The sequence below is a fragment of the Sus scrofa genome, chromosome 6 (genome assembly GCF_000003025.6).
Source record: "Sus scrofa isolate TJ Tabasco breed Duroc chromosome 6, Sscrofa11.1, whole genome shotgun sequence".
Lineage (NCBI taxonomy): Eukaryota > Metazoa > Chordata > Mammalia > Artiodactyla > Suidae > Sus > Sus scrofa.
In genome coordinates, this window is record NC_010448.4 from 104,603,437 (window position 1) to 104,622,754 (window position 19,318).

General features: G+C 36.9%; 1 protein-coding gene across 6 annotated transcripts in view; it reads left to right on the top strand.

The window, feature by feature from the left end:
• LOC110261176 (classical arabinogalactan protein 9-like) overlaps positions 1-19,318 on the top strand; it is a 76,930-nt gene that overhangs the window by 51,103 nt on the left and 6,509 nt on the right. Inside the window, exon 1 of one of the 6 annotated variants that reach the window (XR_002345047.1) lies at positions 2,925-3,505. The exons of the other annotated variants lie outside the window; for them this stretch is intronic. The gene's annotated coding sequence lies outside the window, so the exon portion shown is untranslated. Of the gene's footprint in view, positions 1-2,924; positions 3,506-19,318 lie in introns of those variants that run through there. 6 annotated transcript variants of the gene reach the window in all.

The following is a 19,318-nucleotide window of genomic DNA, read 5'->3' on the forward strand; positions in this document are numbered from 1 at the left end:
GATAAGGTATTAAGAAACATAAGATCTTCAAAAGTTGAGCTATGGGTTAAAAGAGTGAAAATAAAGAATTGTGTTTATATGGAGTATAATCTATAAAAATATTAAAACACTATGTTGTACACCTGAAATTAATATATTATTTTAAGTCAACTATACTTCAATCAAAAAAAGAATCTTGTGTTATTTTCTTAGTAATAAGTTAATGGTATCTTCTAAAAGCTCCCAAGGTTCTGCTTAATTCCTGATTAACCTTGACGAGGCTCTTAATCTCTCTGGGTCTACATCTTCTTGTCTGTGAACTGGAGCTTACATCTAAATCTCAGGTGGTGAGATAAATTACGAGGGCATAAACACTGCCTGGCTCAATGTGATTGCTGGCAACCCGTGATCTCAGGAAGAGAGATATACCTTCTCTCCAAAGTTCTGCTGGTGCCTGATTAAGGGATTTTTCCCTGAGTGTAGCCACCCTTGGACCCATCAGTGTATCTCAAAGTTATGGGGACACTTAGATGACCCAGCCTGGCATGGAAACCAGTGTGTGATTAACAGTCTTGCCATGTGGAAGAAGAGCATTTCCAGATACCAGGAAGGCCCAGCGTTATCCAGATACAGAAAAAGCAAGGTGAGACTGAGCAAGCCAAACAATAGATATCTACTATAATATTTTTAAATTTCTTTTTCTTTTTTTTTTTTTTTTAGTGCTGCACCTGTGGCATATGGAAGTTCCCAGGTTAGGGGTCGAATCAAAGCTACAGCTGCCAGCCTACACCACAGCCACAGCAATACAGGATCTGAGCAGCATCTGAGACCTACACCACAGCTCATGGCAACCCTGGAGCCTTAACCCACTGAACAAGGCCAGGGACTGAACCCACATCCTCATGGATACTAGTTGGGTTCTTAACCTGCTAGCCACAATGGGAACTCCCTAATATATATTTTTTTAAATCTCCTGCTTGCTTTATTATTCTAACTCTCTTACCTTTTATGCATTTGGCTTTTAAAGTATACATTTTCTAAGAATTTCTTGTGTCACAAATAAGTGGTCAGTCTCAGGAGTATAGTCTTCCTTGGGGATCTCAAATATAAACGGGTACAGACATTATAGGGAACAGTATGGAGGTTCCTCAAAAAGTTAAAAATAGAACTACTACATTATCCAGCAATTCCATTCCTAAGTAATTTATCTGTAGGAAATGAAAACACTTACTGGAAAAGATGCCTGAACTTCAATATTCATAGAAGCATTATTTACAGTTGCCAAGATATGGAAACAACCTAAGTGTCAACTGATGAATGATGGGTAAAGAAGCTTTGGTATATATGCACAATGGAATATTACTCAGCCATAAAAAGAAGGAAACTGTAACAACCTAGATAAACTTTGAGGGCATTTTGCTAAGTGAAATCAGTCCAACAGAGAAAGACAAATACCATTTGATCTCACTGATATATGGAGGCTTGAAAACAAACTCAACAAACCAAATGGAGCTGATGGACATAGAGAACAGATTGGTAGTTGCCAGAGGTGGGGGATGGGGGTGGGAGTGAGCAAAATGAATGAAAGTGATCAAAAGATACGATCTTAATAAATAAGTCCTGGTGATATAATGTACAGCATGCTGGCTGCAGTTAGGACTGTATATTTGAAAGTTTCTAGAGAGTTGATCTTAAAAGTTCTCAACATAAGAAAAAAATTATAACTGCGTATTGTAATGGATATTGATTAGACTTATTTGGAGATCCATCTTCCATTATATACATATATCAAATCATTGTTATAACCTGAAACTAATATACATGCCAATTATAGCTCAATAAACATTTTTTTTTGTCTTTTTGCCATTTTTTTGGGCTGCTCCCACGGCATATGGAGGTTCCCAGGCTAGGGGTCTAATTGGAGCTGTAGCCACCAGCCTACACCAGAGCCACAGCAACGCGGGATCCGAGCCGCATCTGCAACCTACACCACAGCTCATGGCAATGCCAGATCCTTAACCCACTGAGCAAGGGCAGGGATTGAACCCGCAACCTCATGGTTCCTAGTCGGATTCCTTAACCACTGTGCCACAACAGGAACTGCTCAATAAACATTTCTAAAAATGTAACTTGATCACTTAGTTGAGATGGTGTCTGTTGAGTTTCTCCACTGTAAGTTAAACTTTTTTCCTTTCCATACTTTATTCTTTTTTTCTAATAGACTATTTTTTTTTTTTTAGAATAGTGATAGGTTGACAGCAGAATTGAGCAGAAGGCACAGAGATCCCCCCACCCCACGCATACATGGGCTCCCCCATTATCAACATGCCCTCATTGTCATTAGTGTCAGCCATGCCAGTGATAGAGGAAGTGGCATTTTTACCAGATTCATCTGATGGCAGGATTTCAACTGAAGTTTCATTTACTTTGCTTCCATCACTTTCGGTCCATTTTCAAACTTGCTACTTCAGCCTCGGTGTTGAGTCGGTGAGATTTCTGGTATTCTTTGGTTACCAAAGTAACTTAAGCAGAACTCTGGCTAGAACAGATGGAAGCAGAATTTAAAAATAAAATATCCAATGAAATTTTCAAAACAAAGTGGGAGAAAAATAGTTTAAGATATGCCCTGGTCATTTCTAATTGAGTTATCCTATGTTGATTTTTAGAAGAACTCCTTTGATTAATTGCCCTCATACTTATTACTAAGCTTAAACAGCACAATATCAAATCTTTCCATAGTCTCACCTGCCCAGACCAGGAACTGTGGTGCTCGTTCAGCATTCACAAGTCTGTGTTTATAAGCTTGGAATGGGCAAAATTTGATGGAATGCATCTCTGAGCAAAAATAAAACATAAGACACCCGGTAAATTTCCAGGTACAAGACTGTCTTAATAAATGTTGTTGATTGCCAAGTTCTATGGGCTAAGGAAAAAGAAAATCAAAACTTCAGAATACTTAAGGCATTTAATGGTGGGAAATTTGTATATTTTAAATATCCAAAAGCACTTTTAAAAATGTCTGCTACTCAAAGATTTCTTTCAAACTCCACTGCGGTTTTCTCCAGTGAGTACTAATTGTATTCTTGTTGTCAACGCATTCTTAGTCCTTGTCATTACAGGTTCAGTGGCTGCAGAGGTAAAATGTTTTGACAAATATTGAACGTCACACATTTTATGCTGTGGATCAGCATGGATGTTTTTTAGCTTCTTCAGAAGGTTCTATAATGGAGTTATATTTGGAATTTTCCCAGTATGGTGCAAAAGCCTCATAGAGAGAGGAAGTTTATAAACAGCAGCCTATGAGAAGAAGAAAGGCCAGCTGCTCATCCTGCATGCTTCTTCCTTGAGCTTTTGTATTTGCCCAGCTAGACCTTTCAAGCTTGCTATTTATAAATTTATCTCCAGTACAGTGAGTGGTGACAAAGATTCTAACTGGCCAGCATAGTTTCACTCAGTGTGGAGAGAAGCCATTTAAAGACTGAAATAATAAATCAAGGAAAAAATAAAAATAAATCCTGATAATAAGGTAAGATGAGGAAAAAGGAGCACCCTTGACTGTAGTCTTGACTGTTACTATGTTTTAATCTATCCACTTTACTAAAAAATGGTTCTACTATCACTTTTTTATTTATAACAAAATCAATAGGCTAGAAGAACTGTTAAAAAGTTTCCATATCTGTAGCATTTTGAACTTTCTGTGACAATTCCATAAAAAAAAAATCTCGATTTTTCCTCTTGTAGGAAATTAAAATATAATGCATGAAGATCTTTTTAAAAAAATTAGTGTATTGCTTCCAGGTTTATTTTATGACCCAGTTGTATATCAAAAAAATAGCTAGAAAAATTCTATCAGATAATTACTAAGAGTTATTCATTATTTAACTAGAGCATTTGGCATTGGGAGGCAACAGATAATGGAAAAGAGACACTTCAGGTGATTTCTTTAAATATATTACAGAGTTTTCCATTTCATTGACAGTTGTTGTGACATTTGCAAACCCTAAAATTGAATGATGCCAGTTCTGCCTGCACACTTGGGAAGGATGGCTCTTGGGTGATAAATTCTCTTCCCATTACTGTGTGGAGTCATATCAAGTGTCGTCTCCTCTTAACCTTGTTCTCATCAAAGAGTATGTTCTATTGTCTAACCTTAAATTTAGCTATTAATGGAAATGAGCTTTTTTTTTAGCTAGCTAGTTTAGTGATGTTAATAGAATGTACCATTTTCCAGGCATTACTCTGAGCACTTCATAAGGATTAACTCATTTGCCCCTTACAGCAGCCCTAACAAATTGATTCTGTAATTACTCTCATTTTACAGATGTGGCAACTGAGGCGAAGAGAAGCAGAGTAATTTGATCACATTTACACAGAAAGGATTTGATTTCTAGAATGTGTACTTTTGACCACTATACTTCGTTGCCTCCAATTAAAAAAATTAGCCTCATGAGAGTTTTATTCAGTCTTCATGTGTTCCAAATATAGTACTATGTTTTTGTCCAAAAATATTAGTTATTAGTTATATTGTTTTTTTTTTTTTTTGGTCACACCCACAGCATGGGGAATTTCCAAGGCCAGGAATGGAGACCTGCACCACAGCAGAGCACAATGCCAAATCCTTAATCCATTAAGCCACAAGGGAACTCTGGTTATTATGTTTTAATCTCAACTTAATTCTGTAACCAATGCATGACTTTGTGACACTTCACACTGGGGGGACACAATATAGCAAAGCCAATATCCAGTCCTAGGGCTTGCTAGGGTCTGATGTGTAATCAAGGATTGTGTGTATTCATGTGTGGTGTTGGCAGAGAGCCACAAATGACGTGGATTAAATAAGCTGTTTACATTTTTTTCCTTTTTAGGGCAGCACCTATGGCATATGGAAGTTCCTGAGCTAGAGGTCGAATTGGAGATGCAGCTACTGCCCTACACCATAGTTCATGGATGATATTAGCTCTTTACAGACAGATCTGCTTTACTTTGAGCCAAATGTTGCTTAATAAAATTATCTAAACTCCTTACTTCCTACCCCCATGCCCAAATTCTATAATTACCTTATCCAGTTCTTTGTTTGGGGAGAGGCAGTCCAGGTGTTTCTTAGAGTGGCCTCCCTTGTAGGGACAAGCCAATAATCCCTAATTTGCAAAACTACAAGTTGGTCTCAGGAGTTATTATCAGACAGGCTGTTATAAGCCCTACCATGATGCTAAGATCCTGAGGTCAATGATTTTGTGAGCTAATTCTATTTCATTAGCCTAAGACCCCAAGAGGGTCAGAGCTAATAATCTGGAAAGTCCCAGAGTGAGTGGAAGTTTCCAGGCAAGAATTGTGAATACAGAGGCAGGGGTGCAGGGATAATACCTAGAGTTTGGATTTACACAGATAGGGATTTTTTATCTTGGCTCCAACTATTGAAATTCTGTGCCATTGGTTGATACTTAATCTCTTAAGCAGTGCTTTTCTTCTCTGTAAAGGTGAGAAATAAGAACACTTACAGCATTGCTGTAAGAATACAATATGATTGATTTACCGTAGACTTGGCAGGTGATACATGCTATAGGTGATAGATAAGAGAGACACTAATTTGTTGTGGTTCTCAGGCACGTTACTGGACTTTTCTGTGCCTCAATGCCTATTTAGAATGGATATCATAGTAGCAATTTGCTACATAGGATTGTTTGGAGGAGTGGTTTAGTTAATATGTTCAAAGCGCTGAAAGGAATACCTGGTGTATTAGCTATTATTGCTGCTGTCATATATTGGGGTCAATAATTGTAATTTTAAAATACTAAAAAATAATGGAGTTACATTCACCCCTCCCACTCTGGAGTTCTATCATGCACATGTGCAAGAACCATGAATTGCTCATTTTCTTAGTATAAGGATCACATACAACAATGGAAAGTATTGGCTAAAGCTCAGCCAAAAAAAAAAAAAATGACTTGGCTTAAGTTTGAAGATGAAATGAAACTTCTAACAGATTTGTCTTTGTCCTCCTTTGTTCTTAGGAGAATATGAAGAGAAAAAGAGAAAACTGGCCCCTTTCAGAGCAGAGTTGGGGCCATCAATTACTGTAGTGAAGATGGCACCCATCCAGTCCCAAGCACAAGGTCCATGATGAGAGACAGAAAGTCAGGGAGAAACAGCATGAGAGATGTCTTGCAGAGAATGGGATCCCAGCTGGTAATGATGTAGCCCAATAAGATTGACCACTCGAACCCAGGGAAGGTGCAGATAAGTATACTGAGAGTCTAGTACAGCATCAAGGAGTCTAGAAATGCTCTCCCTTCCTGAACTGAGGCTAAAACCGGAGCAGGGCTATGTGCTCACTTCCTCCCACTGCAGCAATTTAGAACTTAGTTTTGAAAGACTGTAATACTGTGAGGGTCAAGGCATGGCCACCAGAGTTTTACTTCTCACAGGCCAGATGTATTGAAAATTCTCACTCTATTCTTTGTGCTGAGATAATACAAGAAGTCATGAATGATGCAAGGTTCTGAGTAAGGTTGTCCCATGACTTTTGTGTAGCTTCATGTTTGCTGGTATTTAATTTCTGCTGCCATGGCAACTGTCCTGAATAGCACAGGCTGTCAGTGATTTCCTGCAGGCAGAGTGACAACATATCTAAGAAGAGTGATACTGTCTCTCTTACCATCAATCAATATTTATTGAATTCCAGCGGCCTGTCTTGAGCCAAATCAGGAGCTTGCACTGAGATTTGTCCCCAGCTTACACATGATTAAACTCAGACACTGGAGGTCAGACAGGTGAAGCAAGGCAGCTCCAGAAGACAGCCCAGAATTAAGCCTCTCAGTTCTGAGGAATTAGGGCTTTGTGACAGAATCACTAGGTCTTGGTGAAAAGTTAAAACACTGGAAATGTCAAAAGTGTGAACCAGAGGAATTTAGATTCCATCAGAAACAATACCATTGGAATTATGTAATTTTAGAATATACATGTTTGACAGATTCCTTTTTCTTGGTGTTCATCACAGCCTTTTCTACTATTTAATAACAATTTTAGGTTTCTAGTCTAAGAATATACTTTTATATTTCTGGAGTTTTTGTTATTGACCAAGTGTTATGCAGAACCACTCAGCTTGAAGCATCTTTAAGTCTGGGTAAAGTTGCTGGATCAACTCATTCTGTTGGGATTCATGCCTTAATTGTTTTATCTCTGCCGTAGGCTGTTTCCCCACCTCCTTACCCTCTATTTCTGTATGTGGCCAGTTTGCTGGAACAGAGTATCCCTCATAGCCTCACATGTATCCCTCTTAATCATATAATCTTTCCTTAAGTTACTCCCATTCTAAACTTATGTTTTAGCTCTTGTAGTTCATATCTCTTGGCTCTATTGCTTTTACTGTTTCTTTCATAGAAGCAAAGAAAAAGTAACGCAGCATCAAAACTTGGGATCAGGCTCTTCTCACACACTGCTTGCTACTATTGTCTCAAATTTTCTTCCTTTTACTAACTTTATCTTTTTGGTCCTGACTGTTCTGATTTTGTAAGAGTTAAAATGCCCATCTACTTGGAGAGCAGACTTATGGTTGCCAAGGGGGAGGGCGAAGGAGTGGGATGAACTGGGAGCTTGGGGTTAGTAGATGCAAACTATTGCATTTGGAGTGGATAAGCAATGAGATCCTGCTGTATAGCACAGGGAACTATATCTAGTCACTTGTGATGGAGCATGATGGAGGATAATGTGAGAAAAAGAATGCGTGTGTGTGTGTGTATGAGAGAGAGAGAGAGAGAGAGACTGGGTCACTTTGTCATATAGTAGAAAATTGACAGAACAATGTAAACCAACTATAATGGAAAAATTTTAAATCACTAAAAAAAATGCCCCATCTATAGTGAAGCTTTACTTCATGTCCTAACGTCTAGGTACTACTTACTCCCTCTCTGTTTCCACAACACTTAAAACAATGATTCAGTTACAGCACTTAACTCATTATATTGTATCTACTTGTTTGTCTTTCTGCATGTCCCCTAGAGTTACTTGACTGAAGTGGGTACATCTCATTTATTCTGGCTTCTTCTGCTTTAAGCTCAGCAGTTGGTATCAATACAGATAAATGTATTAAAATGAATGGACAATGAAGTGTAATATTTAGCAAAGAAACCAAACCCACTCTTTTAACCTTACCGTTTTGTTTCTTCAGAGCAATATACTACTTTATATCTATAATATACTAGGAGACGGGAAATACTACTTTATATCTATAATATACTAGGAGACGGGAAATACTACTTTATACCTATAATATACTAGGAGACAGGAACTGGAGTTAAAAATCTCCCTCTTGTTGACACTGTATATCAGTAGATGATATGTATTGGGCCAATGTTAGTTTATATTAAGTCAGTTTATAATGTTGAGTTAAAACACTCACTGGATAATACCTGGACCCACTAAATGGTTCAGTGACACCAGTTCTCAGCAACTGATGATGACATTTGCCAAAACTGTGAATACCGCTTGTGTCCAGAAGGCTTAATGACAAATATGGTAGTGCTGCATTTCCATTTTTAAGGGAACATGAGAGTTTTGGCATTGAACTAGAACAGTGAGTGTTTGGGGGCATTCTGATAGCATCTGGATGACGATACTCTTGGTTACTCTAGTTCTTTTTTCTCCACAGTAGTTTTTTAACCTTGTTATTCATTTTTCAAATGGGGACACTGAAGAAACAGGGATGCACACGTGTTCACCTGTAGCAACTGTTATTAACATTTTAATGACATTATCATATTCTCTATTGTAAGTATTTTGCTGGTATTATCATCATTTCATTCTTTAAAAAAACACTTAATTGAGGTGTGATTGACATGCAAAGAGCTATACGTGGTTTTTTTTGTTGTTTGTTTGTTTGTTTTGTCTTTTTTAGGGCCACACCCTCGGATATGGAGGTTTCCAGGCTAGGGGTCTAATCAGAGCTGCTGGCCTTCCACAGCCACAGCAATGCCAGATCCAACATGTCTGCAACCTACACCAGAGCTCAAGGCAATGCCAGATCCTTCACCCACTGAGCAAGGTCAGGATCCAACCTGCGTCTTCATGGATGCTAGTCAGATTCGTTTCCACTGAGCCGTGATGGGAACTCCTGTACATGTTTAATATATGCAACTTGATGAGTCTGGGGATAAGTATATACCCATAAAACTGTCACCACCATCAAGACTGTAGATATATCTGTCACGTTCCAAAATTTCCTCCCACCTCCTTTATTAGTATTTTCATTACTGGTAATATGTGTGTATGTGTGGTAAGACTACGATATAAGATCTACCCCTCTTGGAAAATTTTGCGTATGCAAACAATATTGTTGCTGTGGACACCATGCTGTGTAGTAGATCTTTACAACTCATTTTTCCCAGTTGAAGTGTTGTGCCCTTTGACCATCACCTCTTCATTTCCGCCCCCCCCCTTCCCTGGTCCCCATCATTCCTCCACTCTCTGCTTCTCTGAATGTAACTATTTCATCAGCCATGTATAAGGGAGCTCATACAATATTTGTCTTTCTGTGTCTGGATTTCTTCATTCGGCATGTCTTCCTGGGCCTATTCATGCTGTTGCAAATGGCAGTATTTTTTTTTTTAAAGGCTGATTAATATTCCACTATATGTATATACCACATTTTAAAAAATTTGTTCATTTGCCTATGGACGTTTAAGTTGTTGCCGTATCTTAGCTCTAGTGAATAATGGTCTTGGGAGTCAGCTGTCTCTTTGAGACCCTGTTTTAATTCCTTTGTCACCATTTTATTCTAAAATATAAAAGGTAGAAAGTTTGAAATTTTTTCTCAGTTTAAGAGTATATTTTCTTTCAGTTTGGGGGTGTTTGGACTAAAGAGCCAGACAACACAGAGCAAGGCTTATTCCTCTGTTTAGATTGGCACTTAGTTGATAGGTGGTGCTGTTGCAAGGATGTGTTGAACCGAGTAGCAGAAAGAAAAAAAAACAGCTTTTCAAATGTCTTCAAATTTTGGCCCATTTGCACCATTTTTTACTCTCCTCCTGGATAAGTTAATGTGATGTTACATGATTTGCTGATAAGAAATAAAGCTAGCACCCAGAAAAAAAAAATCAGAATTAAATGTTAAATCTGTGACTTAGATCCTGAGCCAGGATGTTTCCATAGTATATTTGTGTCACAATCATTTACATTTGGAACCCTACCTTTGTTTTAGTCATTTTTCATAATAAGGCTGAAATGTTCAGACCATTGCATTAAGTCAGATGGTATCCAGCTTCTAAAATATTTATCCTTTGCTTAAAAAAAATACCCTGAAGTCATTCAAAAAAAATGTTTTAGCAAAATTTACAAGTTCAGAAATAATGATTCTCATGTTACATTTCTTAAATCCTAAATGAAAGACAGTATTTCAAATATAGCTATTATTGTTGACTCATAAATGTGGTCTTTCAGATCCTTATATTCTCCAGTAAAACATCGTCAGGCACTTTGAAACATATGTTTGTTGAATGACCATATTTTTGAACATATTGAAAGCACTTGTCACCATGTTTTATCAATAGGTTCCAGTATGTTTTATTGCCGTGAGGACCCAGCTGCTCTTTTTCTGAAATGTGCCAGAAAATTCATCATGAAGCCCTTTCTCTTAATGTGTTTGTTCCCTTTATTTCAGTTATATAATCCTTTAGCATATGCCAGCTTCCTGTTGATGCGAGGTGATATTAAGAATTTGATAATTTGAACAAAGGACTGTTTTTTTTTTCCTTTTTTTCTTTCCCTCTTGCCCCCATTTTTTCTCAAATGAGTGCCAAGCAAGAATAGCTACATCATAGGAAGAAGGGAGAATGAATGAATGAATGAATGATTACTAACCACATAGGCCAAAGGGGGAAAAACATACAACAGTTATACCCAGAAGATATTCAGGGTCCACAGTCATCCAACTGTAAGCAGTTGGTGTGATTGACAGAGGAGACAAGAAAACACTATCATATAAAAAGGAAGTTTTCCCATGGTCAGATTTCAACTATAAATATAAGAAAAATTAAGAAAATATTATATATGTCACTAAAATCTCAATAAATTTTACTAAAATTTAGTAATCATAAAATAATTACAACCTAAGTCAGTAAAATGTATTCACAATCCTTTCTTCATTCAATTAACAAATGCCTAAGAATGCCTGCGATGTGTCAGAAATTTCTTGGAGATTGAGTATAGTGTTGAGTTAAATGGATGAAGTCCCTGACCTTATAGAGTTTAGAGTACAGCTATATTTGAGATTGTATGTTGATTTTCATGCCTTTGTCAGTATTTAGGTTGCCATGGTTGTATGTGTAAAGAAACTTGGAATCAAAAGATTTAAAGGGAATATTGACCTACATACAATTTACCTATGTTTTTTCAATGATCTCTTGTGTCAATGAAAAATTAATCAGTTGACCTAAGAAAGAAGTGGAAAATTTTATTGAGCCCAATTTGAGGATTTTAACCCAAAAAGAGCAGCTCAGAAGGCTCTGAGAACTGTTCTGCCCATTAGAAGTCAAGGCACAGTTGTATGAGTTCTTTGAGACTGAGGGCTGCACATCAAATAATGTATTGTTGACAGTTTACATGATCCAGATCTAAGCATCTATGTATCAAGAAGCAGTGATATTTTTTTTTCTTTTTGGCTGCACCTCCAGCATATGGAAGTTCACTGGCTAAGTATCAAACCTGCACCACAATAGCAGAGGCAACACTTGATCCTTAACCCCCTGAACTACAAGGGAACTTCTAGGAATGTTGTCTTTAAGGCATGGTCTTGTTGGGTCTTTTTGGTTGAGTGGGTATTTCTGCCAGTGGAAGATTTGGTCCATGTGGTAATGCAGAAACACAATGCACAGTGGGGAAGAGAGGAGGCTAAAGGACAGAGAAAATATTTTATTTCAATTTTTCTTGTCTTGCTGTAAAATACAAATTATTTCACACTTGTAATCCCCCCCGCACACCAAGAGGGGTTTTCCTTGGTATTGTTCAGCAGAGTATTTCTTCTAGATCTGAGGAATTAGAACAAAGAAGTCTGTAGAAAAGAAGGAAGAAGAAAAACCCAATCACCTTTACACTGAATTTAATATCAAGGTATGCTAATGATGAGTGTGTTTCATTGGCCTCTGCTTAAATTCCTGATAATCAAGGCTACCATTAAGAACTTTCTGAGAAAAAAGGCCCCTCATCCTTCTAATTCTTTAGGATATGAGTCTTTTCCTAAAAGGGAACTTTGAGATCTAGTGTGACACTAGTGCAGGATACCTGACAAAAATCCATTTATGTTCAATTTTTAAATTTTTAAAATATTCCTGTGATAAAAGACTCATTACTTTTGAATATTTTTTGGAATCTATGTTTTTGAACACTGTTCCTCCTGTTGTGGAAATTATTAAGGGATTTTTAGGCAAATGAACTAATAAACAAAAAATGATAATGATATCACACAGTTATCCATTAGTCTCGTGATGTTCATTTCGGTTATTCAGTAGAGTAACAGAAGAAATCCCTGTTCTCGGTCTACTCAATCTAATTAGAGACTGAGATATGTATACTGTAAATACATACGTCACCAGATGTTCTGTGGCAGTAGAAAAGGTAATTAATGTCAATGACCTTGGATGACTCTGGTCAGGTGATAGCTCACTGAAGGCATGGAATGCAACCTGACCTTTAAGGGCAGGAGAAGAATTAAACTGGTAGATCTTGGAGGGCAACTAAGTTAGGGTAGAAATAGGGGAGTTAGAATGCACAGTACAAATGGGCTGGCATACCGTGGGGTGGCAGGGATTGGTAAGTAGTTTGTAGACATGAATTTATAGGTGTTATTGAACTTACACCTACAGATTATAGAGAACAGATGAAAGCTGTTGAAAACAGAATGATGGATGATGAATGAAAGTGACTGTATGTCTGTAAGATAAATTGTTGTAGAGCTACACCAAAGACTGAGGTAGAGGTGATAGATCTAGGGGAAAGGGAGTGCTGCTAGTAGAAATAACAGATGGGTTTGAGAGACATTAGGAAGGAAGCACAATGGATGTGATGACTAATTTGGTAAACATGAGATTTGAGGCCAGTCCACTGAGCACATTTCAATGAATTGACTCAAGCAACTACAGGGAAATAGAAGAACTGCAATGAACCATGATTTCCTCTTAACAGGATTTTAAAAATGGAATAATAGGAATAACATCATGGGACAAGAAGCACGTTAATTAACATCTCTTTAGCCCTTTCCTTTTTTCTTTACACATTAGCTTTCTTTATCACTTACTTCTTAATACAGCAAGTCGGAATTGTTAGGCTCTGCTAGGATTAACATCATTCCTCTGACCTTAAGTGGACGTTGTATTAGAAATGTCTCTTCCAGCTAGTACAATGAGGCAGGTAGAGAAACAAATGATTCTTAATGTTATTGTTCAAATGGCATACACCCTGGTTGTAAAGAATCATTAATTATCCCTTCTGGAGACAGTCTTGACATTGTCTTCAAATAAGCCACTCGTATTTTAATTAATATGCAAAATGGTTTCTGACATTTTGTAAAAGCTCTATTTGAAAGGCTGAACTCAGCCAGGTGGGAAACTACAGTCTCATTTAATCAACATTTTAAACCATACGTAAGTGATGAAGACTCAAATGAGGCTTTAAATGGCTGTCATTTTATTTCAATCCCAAAATTTATTTGAGAACTCATCATATACTATAAATTATCTTGTGAGGATGACAAGTAGAGAATACATTTTTTACAATGCAGAGCAAAATCATGTGGACAATTTAGGCAAGTTTACCAGAAGACAGTGCCTTTCCATACAGAACTGTAAAGTAAGTGGTGTTCGTTTTTGAAAAGTTGAGCAACATTTTGGTGTTTGAGTTGCCTTCTGAAGAACAGTTTTGACATATCACGTAGGATGTAACTGATAGCATTTTAAATAAAAGAGAAGAAATCAAGTATAAACTTCTTAGAAAGTAAGCCCATAATAAATTACAGATTAAATTGTGAATAATGATAACATGTATGATAGGCTTTTCAATTTGTAAAAATTTCATTTGTTTAGAAAAATTAGTTTTACTGATAATTTAAACAAGGAAACACTTTGGTATAGAAATACTGGAAGATTATTTTCAATGATTGTTAATAATTTTTTTATTCTTCCTTATTAAACTCATACATTAAAAATGTCCATATTTACCAATCCCCACTTATAAAATGAATGCTTAGCTCTTATCAATATAAAAGTCACACAGATTTTATGTGATCTAGATATTAAACTGTAATTACAATATACTTTATATAGTAATAGTAAACATTTCTAGTATATTCACTATGTGTTGGATACTTTACGTGCATTCTTTTGTTTAATCTTTACTATGACCCCTGTGGAATAGGTACTATCATTATCTCTATTTTATAGATGAAGAAATTGATGTTCACAGAAACCAGGAAAACCACCAAAGGGCACACATACAAAATCGATGAAGCTGAAGTAGAATCAAAGTTCACTAGACTCTGGAGTTAGTGCACGTAACATGCTGAATTGTCCCCCACATGCTAGTGATAATTTTTTTCAAATTCACTGTCTACACTAACAAAGGAATTGGCCTCAATAGGCCTTTTGAAAAAAAATAGGGTGTTTTTAAATTTGTCCACTCTGATAGATACCATTCCATTTTACTAACTGCATTTCATAGAAGTTTTATTTATTTATTTATTGGCTATGCCCACGGCATTCGGAGGTTCCTGGGCCAGGGATCAAACCCACACCACAGCAGTGACAACGCAGGATCCTTAACCCACTGAGCCACCCAGGAATGCCTGACTGATTTTTTTTTTTTTAAATTGAAGAGCATAATTGATCAGCAGAGGCTTAAAGGCACACTAATGTGGCCACAGAGACAGGAGAACAGATGAGAATGGGAGGTGCGTTTCTGGAAAGGAAAATCATCCTCCAAAATTATTGCCTCTTTTAAACACAGAAGGTTTCTTGGGCCACAATATATTCCTGCTCTCTGACTTTTTTGTCAAATCTTCCAGTTAATTGTTAGGCAAGTCAGGGCCATTGCATGGATCTAAAGATTATTTAGGGTAAAGAGCAGAGGTGTATGATGGCAAATGTAAAGTAAGTGTGTGTGTGTGTGTGTGTGTGTGTGTGTGTGTGTGTGTGTGTGTATGCATAGGTGTTGTGGTGAGTAGGTATGTACTAAATGGTAGAGTTTGTGCTGGTTTTGCAAGCCGTGAACATTAATCCACTACCCAGTCCTCAAATGCTCTCACTTCCTTTTGTCTTGTCTTTAAAATTTCTTCCTTTGTATGAGCCAGTGCATTATAGATTCTAACTCTAAGGATTTTAACACCTACTTTTTATGAGACTATAGTCTCAAAAGAAAATATGTATTTCAGAGTCAACTGCAACATTTAAAATTGTAAAATGAAATGTATAATTTATTTCTTTAGTGACTTTTGAAATGAAATGGCCTTTAGAACAAATTTAATTCAGAACAGCATCTCTAAACTAGAATGAAGATTTTGATCATATTCCCGTGGAATTGGAGTTTTCTCAAGTGAATCATTTTACAAAAGAAACAAAACCATGAGGAATGAGGAATTACTCTGCCTCATAAAGTTTAAAAAAAAAAACAAAACATAGCTGTCCCAGAGGTATAAACAGAAATTCAGGTACGCATCTTCATTTGTATTTAAGTTACGTGGCCAAATTTTAGGGCTTGAAATATCCTCGGTTCTTTTTTAAAAAAACAAACATATTGAGTATGTGTATAGCTTTCCAACAATAAACAGAAAACCGTGGTAGTAAAAAATTAAATCAGCTTGAGTTTTCTCTCTCTTTTCTGCATTCACTCCCCTTTCTCCTGGAATGTTATCATAGAATTAAATTTGTTTTATTATTATTTTATTTTTTATTATAGTTGATTTACAACTTTGTGCCAATCCCCACTATACAGCAGAGTGACCCAGATATAAATGTATATACTTTTTCTCATATCATCCTCCATCATGTTCTATTCTGTGAGATTGGACAGAGTTCCCAGTGCTGTACAGTAGGCCCTCATTGCCTATCCATTCTAAATGTAATAGTTTGCATCTACTGACCCAAACTCCCAGTCCCTCCCACTTCCTCCTCCACCTCTTGGCAGACACAGTTCTGTTCTCTATGTCTATGAGTCTTTCTGTTTCATAATAAAAGTTCATTTGTGCCATATTTTAGATTCCACATGTAAGTGATATCATGTGGTATTTGTCTTTCTCTTTCTGACTTAACTTCACTTAGTGTGAGACTCTGTAGTTGCACATAGAATTAAATTTGAATGTTCCTTCTAGATCAGTCAGAAAATTAGAACATGATAAAGAAGAAACTCTCACAACCCAGGAGTAGTGTAACGGAAACAAGTATGTTCTAGGGGAAATGACAGGCTGTAATCCACTTGAAAGTGTTAACAGGTTGTGGAAAGGCCTATGTCTTGCAAAACTGATGAACCTGAGGCTCTAAAATCGTCCGTCGTGATGGAATTAGAGAGGAAGAGGGCTTGTCTGTTTATGTGTTTTTGGTGCATGGCATGAAGTGAAGGTGTAAGTAGATGGAGAAGATTGGAATCTGTGTTCTATCTGGCTTTTTATTTTTATTTTTTTCTTCTAGGGCCACACCTGTGGCATATGGAAGTTCCCAGGCTAGGGGTTGAATTGGAGCTGCAGCTGCTAGCCTACACCACAGCCACAGCAATGCCAGATCCAAGCCATATCTGTGACCTATACCACAGCTCTTGGCAATGCCGGATCCTAACCCACTGAGGGAGGGCCAGGATCAAACTCGTGTCCTCCTAGATATTAGTTGGGTTGGTTACCACTGAGCCACAGCAGGAACTCTGTCTGTCTGGCCTTTTTAAGTTACTTTTGCAACCTAAGGAGAGGTAGTGAGGCCAAAAACTGGAGGAAATCTTTGAGGTGGGGGGAGTTAGTGTTCCCCTGGGGCCAGAGGGCAGTGCAGGCACAGACTTGAATCCGAGCACTTTGACTAGAACCCAGGGCAGGTCAGCCACTTCCAAAGCTGCCCTCTTATGGAAGGCCTGGAAACAATGCACTGTAAAGAGGTTGTGTGGGGGCAATGGGGAATTCTCTCATGGAGCTTCATGGCTGGAGAACATCGTCAGGTGAATCTGTAGCAGAAGAAAGGTGGACAGCATGGGCCTTTTAACTGGCAGACTCAACTCACGAGCTGTGATCACAGGTGAGGCCCCTGTGGGGTCTTCCAGAAGCACCTGAGAGAGTTTCTCTTCATAGGAGGCTGAGGAGTCCCCTGGAGCCTCTGGAAACTAGAACAGAAAAGGCAATGTGCTGATTGTAGTGTAAACTAATTGGAACAATTTATTCAGTTGTCCATAAGTGAAGTTTGGGGAAGTTTGTGACACCTCTGGACTCCATAGATAAGTACACTACAAATTAAAATTATATCACTTTGCATGCTATTTCTTATTACTGGCCTTTCCCGTTACCATTGTGTATTTTTCAAAAACATCGTTTTTTTTTTTGTTTTGTTTTGTTTTGTTTTGTTTTTTTTTTGGTTACATGCTATTCATTTGTATGGAAGTACAAGTCTCTTAATCTTGATTATTAGATTTGATTTTGATTTCACTGTTTGCATTTATATAAGTGATTATTCCTGTATTTCATGACTTAGAAAGTGCTTTTTTGTTATTTAAGTTAATATCATCCTACTGAATACAGACATTCCTTTTTTTTCCCTCTGACAAAACTATATCCAAAACTTGTTGAAGTTCAACAGCTTGGAGAGCAGAGTTGATTCCTGAACTTAGCTCTGTGTATTTCCCTAACCACACGCCTTCTCTCACTGATACGAGTGAACTAGAAGCACATCTTTCTAAATGTAAGGAAACCATACTGGATGTCTTCAAGGTCAGACAAATGATGTATATAAAGCTATAGGGGTGTTAATACTCCTAAAGGCATAGGAACACAACTGAAAACATACACTCCCACACACAATCCTCAAGTACAACTTTAGTGTGATGACCCTGTCTTAATGACTCAGTTGAAAATATACACTTAAAATATCTTCCTTTATTTGGACTATTAAATTAACATAAAGAAATTGACAGTTTAATTACATGATTTTCCTCCAACTTTATAACAGTTACAGTTCAGGATGATAGAATTTTGTAAGATGTGTGCAAATGTGTTTTCTGTGTTTTATAAATTATGTTTTATGAATTACTATGTAATGCACATTTTTATAATTAGTTCTCAAAGTCTGTTCTGCAAGTTAAGTTGTATGTTCTTTGTTGTAAAAAAAAATAACAAAAGCTCACAATTATTTAAATAGTTCTTTTTTGTTATGAAGACTTACAAATTTATATAAAACACTATTTAGCTATATTGTGCAAGTGCCATATATTCTTCTAAAAGAATTAGGAAATGTTTTTAAGGAAGTTCCCATTGTGGCTCAGTGGTAACAAACCTGACTAATATCCTACTAATAACCATGAGGTTGCAGGTTCGATCCCTGGCCTTGCTTAGTGGGCTAAGGATCTGGTGTTGCCATGATCTGTGGTGTGTCATAGATGAGGCTTGGATTCCTTGTTGCTGTGGCTGTGAGTGTAGGCTAACAGCTGCAGCTCTGATTCAACCCCTAGGCTGGGAACTTTCATATGTTGCAGGTACAGCCCTAAAAGCAAAAAGACAAAAATATCTGTAATGCCCTCACCCATTGATAACCTTTGTGACATTTTAGTGTGCATTCTTTCCTCTTTGGGAATTTTTTTTAAATTGTATAGTTCTTTATTATTGTTATTATTTTAATTTTTTAACTTTTGATTGACATATTTAATTTACAATGTCATGTTACTTTCAGGTGTACAGCACAGTGATTTGGTTACATATATTAAATTAACATGAAATTGACAGTTTAATTACATGATTAATATATTAAGATATATTAATATATAATTATATACTGCTTTTCAGATTCTTTTCCCTTATAGGTTATTACAAAATATTATAATAGTGTTGTTCTGTGTTGTATAGTAGGTCCTTGTTGGTTATCTATTTTCTATATAGTAGTGTGTATATGTAAATCCCAACCTCCTAATTTATCCCTCCCCTCCCATAACCTAGTTACATAGTTCATTTCAGGTTCACTCTTAGGAATGTCAGCTAGTTCAAGATGCAGTTGTGGTAATCATTTTATCTCAAATGACTAGAGGTATCTTCTTTCTCCAAGTCTAATACATGATTTCTGTCTGCTCTTATATTTATGCTCAAATCTTTATTTTTTAAATAGATACACACATCTTTAAA